The sequence below is a fragment of the Brassica napus genome, chromosome C4, assembly GCF_020379485.1.
Source record: "Brassica napus cultivar Da-Ae chromosome C4, Da-Ae, whole genome shotgun sequence".
Lineage (NCBI taxonomy): Eukaryota > Viridiplantae > Streptophyta > Magnoliopsida > Brassicales > Brassicaceae > Brassica > Brassica napus.
In genome coordinates, this window is record NC_063447.1 from 52,723,137 (window position 1) to 52,735,378 (window position 12,242).

Genomic DNA, 12,242 nt, shown 5'->3' on the forward strand with positions numbered 1-12,242 from the left:
AGTATAATCCTATTAATTGTCCAATCAACAACTTTTATAAAAGTATTTAGAGAAACATGTAGAAATTAGAAAATGCATTGCTTTCCAAATGTTATTCAGTCAATCTTATCAAACTTTTGGTAGAATATTTAATTTTTAAAATATAAAAAACTAGAAAATAATTTTATGTAATTAATTATTTTTCAATAATAAGAAAAAAATATTTTATACAAGAAAATAAAGTTTGTACATTTAAAACTAAAATTTATAATTAACATGTATTTTATCATTTAAAATAATATTTTAGATTAAAATATAATTTATGATATACAACTGAATATTAAATATTATTTTAAACAAAATAAAATGGTTATATGTATATTATTAATATATGTTATACATAGTGTCATTAAATATATAAATTATATAGTATATAATAATATTTTGTATGATAATTTTATTTATGAATCACTCACTATTGTATCAATCATTTATAATAATTAAGTTAATGAAAGCATACTTCTATTATTGTATATTGATAACGTTTTATCATCAGCTCTATTAACCATGACGATCTATATGGATGTATTATGCACATCTAAGTGAAGATGACCGAATCCGGCGTGGTTTCAATTACACATGTGGACCCTGCCACACCATCGACCCACCCCAACCCCATTCTCAATTCAAATTCCATTTCTTCTTCTCTACGACTAGTAATTGTTAACTAAGTATTTAAAACACGCACACACACACTAGTAATTGTTATATTTTTAAATCGTATCCAGTATGTATGTTTTCTTCGTTTCGGTTATTTTTGGTGCTCGTATTTTATCAAAATTGGATCAAATATAAAATAAATTTCATCTGCATAATCCAGAAGACATGATGAAAAAAATAAATTAAATTAAATCGAGATTCTAGTTTGAAAGCAAAAAAAGGTTTTACATATATAAGTACCATAATTTTTAATTCAAAACCTAAAGGTAATGTGAAAGTGTTTGAATCGTCTTTGCGAAAGTTTAATTCGCTTGCTCTTTCCGTATAAAAATATATATAGTAAATGTGTGAATCGTCTTTCTCGCATCAAATTATATATACTGGAATCACACATTTACGAAATGGCATAATGTGGGAATTTGTAGCCGTGGTTTGCTTTTTATTCAAATTCCAAACTGGTGAGGTACAGAGGTCGTATATATCTTGAATGTAATTTTCCTACTCTTGTCATCCATTAGGATATATATGTTATTTCGTCTATAAAGTTTAGTGGTTCAATTAATAGGAAGATTGTTATGGGTTAAAAACATTTAGGATGATAAAGAAAGCTGCTGATCACATTGGGATGCATTTTAGTAAGATTATAGAAAGTCAGTGAAATGGGCCAACCTTTGTTTCTTTGACTGGTCAAACCATTTGATTGTAATCAAAACAATTTGCTCTTTTTGTCAAAGAAAACAGTATAATGGTTTAAAAGAACAACTTGGGTGATATTTGGAAGAATGGGCCACTCAGTGTTCTCTGAAGTGGGGAAGCAGTTTGTGCGAAGAAAAGAATCTTCACCGTATATAATGAAAGTGACAATGATATGATGTTTGTGTATGTGTGCAAATAAAGCGGAGGAATCTCTATGCGTAGATAAGGAAAACAAAACAATGCCATCATTATGTTTTTCTTCTTTAATTGTTTTATTTGATGGTTGATTTGGACACTAGTTTGGTACGTGGATAGGTTTTGTATCATTCGTAACACAATGATCTAAACATTTCGTTTACCATTTTTATTAGCTAAAGTAGAAATATAATAATTCTCTTTTTTTTGAGAAAGACGAAATTTTCTTATCTACCTTTTTGGTCATTGTTTATTTAACAATTATTCACACTTTGTCTTTGTGGAATCTGAATAGAAAACGATGAAATTGTAATTATTGTAGCTAACTAATAATAAAATATTATATGTATGGTAAATCCTTTTGTGTCAATTTTTTCATGTTTAATTGCTTTTTTCTGAACTATGATTAAGAGATATTTTTAATTTTACGAGTCATTCCAATTATATCATCATCTATCATTTATACCACATAAGAGATTCGAATTAGAAAATTTAATGGACTCTTCTCTTTTGAATATTTAAGCAACTTAAGAGTTTGGCGATGGAAAATATGTAATGCTCTTATAGTAGAGTTTGGCGATGGAAAATATGTAAGGAGCAATATATCACATCACGTAAGGAAGAAGAAATGACAAGAGGTAAAACTGATGGGAACCACATAGGTGCATGAAAATTCCAATGGGGTCCATAGAGAGAGAGAGAGAGAGAGAGAGAGAGAGAGAGAGAGAGAGAGAGAGAGAGAGAGAGAGAGAGAGAGAGAGAGAGAGAGAGAGAGAGAGAGAGAGAGAGAGAGAGAGAGAGAGAGAGAGAGAGAGAGAGAGAGAGAGAGAGAGAGAGATTAGGACATTTGAATGGAACAGCCTTAGACCGATCAATCAGTCGGTGCGGTGTGGTTTCTATTACGACAAATATCGATAGATCTCACATGTGGCATCATCTCATTACCTTCTACCGACAAACGAATCTAGTTTTTAGACTTGCGAGGAAAGTAACTGATGTTATTCCCATTTTGTGTGATTATAATTATAATGCATATTTCCAAACTTTTTTTTTTTTTTTTTTGCCATCTATAATATTATTTATCAAAAGGTTTACAAACATAAGACCCAACAAACTAAAGGGCACCCAAACCAAAAACAAACTAACCCAACTTTAAAACTAAAAGAGGCCCAAACAACGTCCATCCAACCCAAACCGAAACAAGACTCGACAGTCCTGCTACGTGTCGAAACCACTGTGACACCGAGAACACATGTCGGAGCCTCCCATCGCCTTCACCGCTTGGGACAACCCGCCGGAACCCGCCGGACGTTCACCGGAACCGACGCATCTGAACCACGATCAATGAAACCACACCGGTTTCAACCAAACTCCATCATCTTCCTCGCTTGATTCAACGTCTTGGGAGAGCATCATCGGACAATCGAGATCTTATCTCAAGACTGCAAGCCACCAAACCACCCACAAATCGACTCATCTCCTCGACCAGACCTTGCGGGCCGTATAACGCCATGCAAACCCGATCCAAGGCAGAACCACACAGATCTACGAAATCACCAGAGATTAAAACGTCTACCATCAATCCTCTATGACCGACATACAACATGCGACATCAATATCAGATCGAGAGACAGAGTATCAGATGAAGCACAAATTCGTAGATCGACGAAATCAGGATTAACCCAAGGACAAAGCCGACGATAGCGGGACTGAAAAAACCACCGCTTCCCGGAAACGTAAGCCGGCGAAGTAGAAGCTAGAAGCCTCCCCTTCCCAGAGACAAAGCGGACGAACACCACCGTAGATTAGGTGTCTCCGAGACCAAAAAAGAAGCGATACCCACTGTTCGGAAGGGAACCACCGCGACTCTCTATCTCTCAGAGAGAGAGGAGAGAGAGTCTACTATTCCCCCCTTTAATCCCAAACTTTTTTCTTATCTATGTAAATGTTATATTGCGGAAAATTAGAAAGAGAAATACATAAAATTCTATAAATTAATATTAGTTAAATTAATAAATACTATAAATTAATAAAAAATTAATTTAACATTAAATTGATGAAAACACAACATAATTCGATAAATAATAAGATAATAATATTTGTTTTAAAAATTAGCTAAATATAAATTCCATTTTCATAAAATTAATATATTTATATAAAATAATAAAAAATTATTTTTAAATGAATTTCATCTCTAATTTTTATTTTATTTTGATATTTTAATATTATTTTATCAAATAACACATAAAAATTCATTTGTATTCTATCCTACGTATTAAATATATCAATATCTAATTAAAATAGCTGGAATTAAAATTTTAAACGAATATAATGTTCTTCATTTTATAATTTTAAGATTTAGTTGAAACAATGTGTTTTTATTTTGATGATTTATAAATCTTAATTCAAAAGATCAATATGTGAATCTGCTAATAAATTTTATTTTATAATAATTTAATTCAATTTGAAAATTTGATTTTACTAGAAATATAAACATCGGAATCTGCAGAATTTTTTTTTCAAGATTTGTGAATGCTAGTGGATATAATCAAAGAAATATTGGTTATTGGTGATAGTAGAGCAATAAATCAAAGTAGATGATTTAGTTGAATTATTTAGCATCATTTTAGGATTTTTTAGATTTAGGAAAATTCAAAAATATTGAAATTATAATATTTTTAATCTAAAAGATTTTTTTAACTTTGAACTTGAAAAAAAATTCATGGTCCAAAATATTCTGTTATTTAATAAGTGAAATTACTTTTAAATCCAAGCCGGAAGATCTTCCCATTCAAGCGAAAATCAAAAAATCAATTTGAAACAGAAAAAAATGAAAACGCGTGTAACTTACACCCGTCAAAGATCCATCAAAGGCTAAAAAAATTACTCAAAAATCTTATCATTTTTTTTTGTTAAAAATGTTAAGATATTGTTACAAAAGTTTTTCGTTTTTGACAGAATTACAGAGACGACAAGAAACGGAGAACAGAAATAAAAACCTAAACACAACTACAATCTAACTATAACGAGGCAGACATAACAACCACAACCGAAACTCTGAGACTCGACCTAGTCCGCACCAACAGCTTGCCGCAAAAGGATGAGCCAAGTTCAACCGAGAGTCAAAATCCCGATAATTTTGGCCTCCCAGGTGATCCGCTCTTAAACGTAATGGCCCAACCGAAAACAGCTCACCGAGGGCTTCAAAGCACCCGCCTGCAAGAATATACAGCCACAGAGAAAGCCTAGCACCCACAACAACCAAATCGAGCATTTATTAAGCCCGGAGACGACCTGCACAAGATGCCTTTCCGAGTAAACCAGGGCCGCAAACCCCGTACTCCCTACCCCGAGCCCGACCTGCACACAATTGTCACGCAACACCACCACAAGAGCTCAAACAAACCTATGTGATGCTGGGATGTGAGCGAAGACCGAGCGTTGAGTGAGGCGGCCAAAGACACGAGGGCCACCAAACGCCCGTAGTTGCCGAGAACCGACCGACTGAAATTGGTGCTGCTGCAACCGAGACCACAGAATAAGGACCGCAAAGAGAAGAACAGAAGGTGAGGAAGCCTTGCGAGCGGCCACCGAAGCAGCATAGACGACCGCCTTTTAAACCGTTGACAATACTTACGCGAGACGGCCACAGACCTCGAGCACCAACCCGCCTGCGAGCTCTAGATCACAAACTCGCCGCCATGGTAATGAGACCCACCAGCACACACCTCGACTAAGGAGAGAAGCAATCTGAATCGGCGAACCGACGAGAACCACCCATCCGAGCCAAAGAACCCTCTAGACCAGAAGCGGCGAACCACCACAGATCCAAAAGAAGACCCACCGTTCTTCGCCTCGTGGACCGAGAATGCGTGACGAGATCGGAGGAGAAAATCGATCTCACACAAACCCCAAAAAGCCGACTGCAACTCCCACCTGCCTCTCGACCTCCTCGCCGTAGACCCATAGAGAGCTGATTGACAGCCGGAAACGATGCTCCTCTGCAGCGGAGCAGATCTCCGACCTCAAACCCTAACCCAGGACGACGAGCATATCGGACGAGAACAGGACAGGCGGAGCGGCGGCATGACAAGAAGGAGAAACCAGAACGGAGGGGCCTCTGGTCGCCGGTACGCGCCGCCGCGCACCGTCCGGGCCGGAGGAAGCAGAGCCTTAGAAGTCGCCTTTTGTTGGAGATAAGATGGAGAGAGGGAGTCGGGGGAAAAAATAAACCCGTAAAAATCTTATCATTTTGTTTGTATTAGTGCCTAATACCAACGATATACACAAATATAAAATCGAGATGATTGATACGTCTACAAAAAATCTCTTTTTGGTTATTTAGAAAACAATGTCTTTTTTTTTTGTTCAAACCAAAGTCTTTATGCGAATGGTTTTCTGGTACCATTTCACAGGTTCAACAAAGTTTTACTTTCAACAACGTTGTGTTATAACATCCGACGACCCGATCGTTTGAACCTTAATTCTTCACGTTTACAAAGAAAACAAAATACATATTTTACTACTGTAAAATATTCATAATATATAAAGTTAGACAAAAACAATTATACAACTTGGTTTAATTTCCAAGTTGTAACATACATATTCTTACCCGCTAAGCAAGACATCCATATAGTCATTTTCATATAACTATGATACATCTTTAGGTTCAGTCATCTTCGTGATGACGCTATCCTCATAATAGCTAAGAACTTCATGAGTGGAGTCAACCGTAGCTGACACTCCCATACCGGAGTCGTCTGCTGTTCATGATCTGCAAGTAATCTGTCGGCCCATCACAGTCCAGTTTTCGAAGGAAGACCACGGTCCATAGCTTGATTCTTCTTCTCTTACATCATACCAGTGGCGGATCTAGAATACATTTTTATCCGGGGCAAAGATGAAAACTATTAGCAGAAAATAATATGTGAGCAGGGGCGTAACAAATTTTTGTAAAAAAATTACACTGAATTTGAAAATTTCATCGGGGGCAACTGCCTCTCTCTTACTTCATGTGGCTCCGCCACTGCATCATACATGTTCGTATTATATCGTATAATTTGTACTATATCATAACATCATCGTTCATAGATATCATTTCCATTATACCATAACATGTCATTATATCGTTTCGTGCATACTTATATCATACACATTTATATCATCATATTATTTCTTATATACATTTAGTAGATATAACCAATCATTATTTCACACAACTTATTACTATCAATTATTAAAATCATATAATCATAGAATCATTTGACAGCTCATTTTTCCATGTTCCCAAACTCCATACCATCTCTCCTTCTACGTGGACATATATCCATGAGTCCAGGATGTTCCTGCCAAATCTGAACTCAGTCCGAACTCATTTTCCAGCCAAACAAGACAATTCATCAAACCTATCACTCTGTTTTACTGTGCATCAAACTGGTTTAGAAAGACATGACTAACTACTAATCCGACCGTCCGCTTCACAATCTCACCGTTGATTATGAAGTCGAATATTTCATGATTATCTTTACCAAATATCAACTCGATGAAGATTCAGTTACCTTGTCAAACGGACTCTTAACAATGCTACAATAGAAAAGTTTCTGCAGATTTAAATGACTTTGGACCAACTTTGAAGGTGATTTACTAATAGATCATATCTCTGATGCGTACTCTGGTTGATTCTATGAACTCTCTGCAAGGATATCTTTCCATACATTACTTGTTCGTGATTCACTTCCTTTTATTCTGACCGTAATCCTCTCCTAAAGTAGGTTACCAGTACACTATTTCATGGGTTCAAGTTGCAGGTTTTTTGACAGATTTAACATAATCCTGTTGAACAAGTAAAAGACACATCAACTGATTATTACCTCTTCTGGTGGTACTGTTAGTCCAAACAATTTCTCGAACACGTACTCTGTCGAAAACCACCTCCTTCCTAATCTTATTTTCTAAAATCAGACCAGAATAACAGGTACAAAACCCCAGCTCAAAACTAAGAAAAAAACAGATGAAAACACTTAAAATTATTAGAACAATAAGAAACTTGCAACTTATGTTGCAAATACAAACAGTAAAAAAAACAATATGTTAGATACAAGGTAAACCAAAAAGAAACGAAACAAAATCATAACCGATTAACAAAATCACAACATTTATCTTTTGTCAGAAAATAACAAGCATTCGATAACAATACTCAGTAATCATATGACTACATAAACAGAAAAACTACACATTAAAAAAAAATGAGAGAAAAACCACACATTGTGAAAACGATGTTTTAGATGCCTCAAAATGAGGTTTTAAGTAGGTTTCAAAGTTGGTAGAAGAAACCATAAACACTTCAACGTCTGGCTGTTCTTCTGGTTTTAAAAAACCTCTCTCTCACTGAGATTAACTCCTTTCTAGCTTCACTCACTGCCAATCGGTTCGCGGAAGATTCTTCAGAACACCGAAGTCCCGCCTCCAGTACCATAGTCAAACACTCAGCAATAGGGAAACCGACTCGGAGACCATTATGAAGAATTGATTCGTCTGTAATATCCAACACTCCTACTGGCAACGCAGATTTGATGTAGCTGTGCAGGCTAAAGTTTCCCTCTAAAAAATCACAGGTTGGTCTTTTACCGGTGATCATTTCTAAAAGCAGAATCCCAAAGCTATACACATCACCATGTATTGATGGCTGTCCTCCCACTCCATACTCTGCACCATAATTCATGTAAGCAATAGTCTAACATATACCCCATATGTTTTAATTGTCGTTTTAAATTTATGCACACAAATTAAGAAAATTTTAATTATGCATATATTTTCTAAATAAAAACATCATTATCTATATATTTAATCACATTTCAACCAATACAAAAATCTATTGAAAAAAGAAAGAATCATATAACATATAAAATTAATAAATTTTGCATTGAAATGTTAAAACACATTTATTTTGAAACGATAATTTTACAATACAAAAGTCTATTGAAAAATATAAAGAATCATATAACATATAAAATTAATAAATTTTGCATTAAAATGTTAAAACACACTTATTTTGAAACCGAAATTTTATTCTAAATGACAATTAAAATGAAATTCATGGAATATAAGTTACACTAATTTTCTTCATATAACATAAGAGATGTGTGATAGTTTCACCTGGCGCGGCGTAGCCGATTGTTCCTCTAACACCAGCGGAACTTAGTTGGTTGAATAAAGACTCCTGATCAAAGCTGAGAAGACGAGCGAGACCGAAGTCGCTAACATGTGCAGTCATATCATCGTCCAGGAGGACGTTGCTTGGCTTAATATCGCAATGAGCAATAGCTTCAAAACAGTGAACATGAAGATACTCCAAAACAAAAGCCACATCTACGGCAATGTTGAGCCTCTCAAGAAGTGTCAAGTCTCTTGAGGGCCTATGAGTAGTATCTTCCACTTCCTCGGGGGTGGAGCCACATATCAAGGCTTCCATTAGGCATGAACTCATAGACGAGTGCTTTGAATTCGTTTCCTTGAAAATCAGTACTCGAACAAGCCGTCAGTAGTTTCACAAGGTTACGATGCCTTATGCTCTTGAGGGATTCACATTCTGCAATAAAGCTCCTCATTGCTCCACGTCTCTGCATGTTTAAAACTTTCACAGCAACAACCTTGTTCTCTGCAGGGAAGGAGGCTTTAAACACGGTACCAAAACTTCCTGAACCAATCATATTGCCTGAAGAGAAGCCATCAGTCGCATTTCGGATCTCTCCATAGCTCATCCTCTCATGGAAGACCTCCAACGTGGAAGTAGCTGGGTTATTGGTCTGCTGGTGCTTCTTTCTTCTTCTGAACAAACATAGATAAACTGAAGCTACGACCAACAGCAGCAAGAGAAACGATATGCCAATGCTTACTCCAATCTTTACATGTTTTGAACGAGAGGAATGCTTTGATCCCCTTGAGCATGGCTTGAGTTTCAAATCCTTGATGCCGTCTCCACAGAGATTTTTGTTTCCAAAGACAGAAACTATGGAAACATTCTGAAATTTTCCTTCTGTAGGAACGCTCCCTTCGAAATTGTTAAAAGATAGATTGAGATATTCCAACGCAGAAAAGTTTGCAAGATATGCAGGTATACTTCCAAAGAGACTATTATTGGAGAAATCAACTTCTACAAGACCCTTTAACCCTTGTATATCCGGAAAGGCTCCATCGAAACGATTTCCTTGCAGCAAAAGTGTTTCCAAGGAGAGACAGTTTCCCAAAGTTTGTGGAAGTTGTCCGGATAATTTATTATGTGCAGTCCATAGATCAACAAGATTTTTAAGTTGTCCAACATCTTCTGGTAGAGAGCCAGTCAAAGAATTACCTGACACATCTAGTTTAAGAAGGGATTGAATTCGCATAATATCCTGAGGTATAGTCCCAGACAACTTATTAAACCCAATCACTATGTGTAGTAGTGAAGTACAGTTATTGAGACCCCGAGTAATGGTTCCTTCAATGGTATTGTTGGCCAAGTATAGTTTCTCTAATCGAGTGAGGTTTCCTATAGAAGATGGTATCTCTCCAGATATACTATTATAACCAAGATCCAATGCCTGTAATCGTAAAAGTTTACCAATAGAGGTCGTGAGTAAACCTGTTAGCATATTTCCTCCTAAAGAAAGCACTTGTAGGCTTATGAGATTCCCGATTCCGTGAGGAATGCTTCCGGAGATGACATTTTCTTGAAGGTCTAGAAATTGGAGGTTTGTGGAGAGATTTGCAAGGGAGCTGGGCAAGTGACCACCAACCAAGCCTACTTTTACTAGCGGATAAAGTTACTAGCTGGGTGCAGTTAGTTAATGCACCAAGAAACTGAAGATCTCCAACCCAAAAATTATTAGAAAGAAACACATATTGCAATTGCCGTAATTTTCCAATGCTCGAAGGAATACTTCCTGTCATGTTGTTGTCATTGATTAACAATTTTTGAAGAGAAGATATATTGGCAAGTGTTGCTGGAATGGCTCCTTTGAAATAATTATATCCCATGTATAACTCCACTAGGTTTGGTAGCAGTTTACCAAAATCAGTTCTCAAGGAACCCGAGAAATAATTATTTCTTATGAGTAAATACTCCAGTGATGAGAAATTGTATATTGCGTTAGGAAAACCACCAGAGAACTTGTTCGCTGCTAAATTGAAAACGACCATTTGATTCAAACTAGCTATATCACCCGGAATTTCTCCTTCTACACTGTTATCATGTAATTGAAATTCCGTGAGTGATGTCAAGTTTCCGAGAGATGAAGGGAGCTTCCCTGTCAAGTTGTTTTGACTAAGATCCAACCTGACAAGCTTCGTCAATGACCCTAGCTAGCTCTGAACCAACACCTCCTCTAAGATGATTTGTATCTAAATAAAGGCGGGACAATCTAGAGCAGTTAAATATGCTGATTGGAATCATTCCTTCTATAGCATTAGAACTTAGATCCAAGAAATGAAGTCTAAACAGATTTCCCACCTCGTGTGGGATGGTTCCACCAAAAGAGTTATTAAAGAGATCAAGTGATATGAGAAACGAAAGATTACCAATAGATGGTGATATCACCCCACTCAATTGCAACCCTCCGAGGTCCAAACGAGTAACTCTCTTGTGTTTGAGGCCGCATGTAACTCCTTCCCAGTTGCAGAGAGGGAATGTGTTATTCCATGAGGACAAGACAACTTGTGTGTCTTTTGAAACTTGAGATTTGAAGTCCAGCAATGCTTTCCTATCAGTTTCATCACTAAAACCATATGCTTCAAGTAACATGAAAGCACTCAAAGAATATAAAAGAAACAATCTCATGTTTTCTTTTTGCCGATAAGTGAGAAGAAGCAAGTGCAAAATCTCTTTTGTCTTTTTTTTTTTCTTGTGAAGAATGGTGAGCCAAATTGGGATCTACGACACTGGCTCACAACTACATATACCAAAGTATAAGACACCTCCAGAATCCCGACTACTTTGTACTCAACTTCCAGGTCGTCTGAGTCAACTGTTCCACTAGTCTCGTTCTTATTAGAAAGTATTGCATGGTGGGACAGTTTATGCTCCAAAACCACTTTGTTGGCTACTTAGACCAAGATTAATCCGGAGTTCTTAGAGTGGAATTGTTAGCGGAAGATAATAAACTGTTTCTTAGCTTTTAACTAAAAAGGCTAAGAACCGGTTCTTAAAGTCCCTATTTAAGAACCAATTTTTAGTTTTTTTTAGTTAAAAGTTAAGAAACAGTTTCTTAACTTCCGTTGAGAACCCCTTCCTAAGAACCTCGAGTTAATCATGCTCTTACATACAAACTAGTATTATTACTCCGTGCTAAGCACGGCTAGTTGCTTTCAAATCATTTAAAATAAAATTGTTCCACTAGTCTTGTTCTTGTTAGTGTAAGAAAACCGACTTGAAATAAACAATGAAATACAAAATGATAATAAATAAATGAGAAAACTGCTATTCAAACACTAAGTAGAGGTTATTGGTTGTTGTATTTTAATGGATTTGAAAATCCGAACTAAATCTAGTGTTATTGGTTCTATGATTTTAAAATCATGTGTTATTGGTTTAATGATTCATAAATTTTATATTAAATCAAGTGTTATTCAATCGTACGAATTTACTAATATATTTGATTTTATAATGGATTTGA

At 36.0% G+C, this 12,242-nt stretch overlaps 1 pseudogene; it reads right to left on the reverse strand.

Annotated features, from left to right (window-relative positions):
• Positions 1-4,451: 4,451 nt before the first annotated feature.
• LOC106414534 lies at positions 4,452-12,081 on the reverse strand (annotated as a pseudogene).
• Between the last annotated feature and the right edge of the window lie 161 nt (positions 12,082-12,242).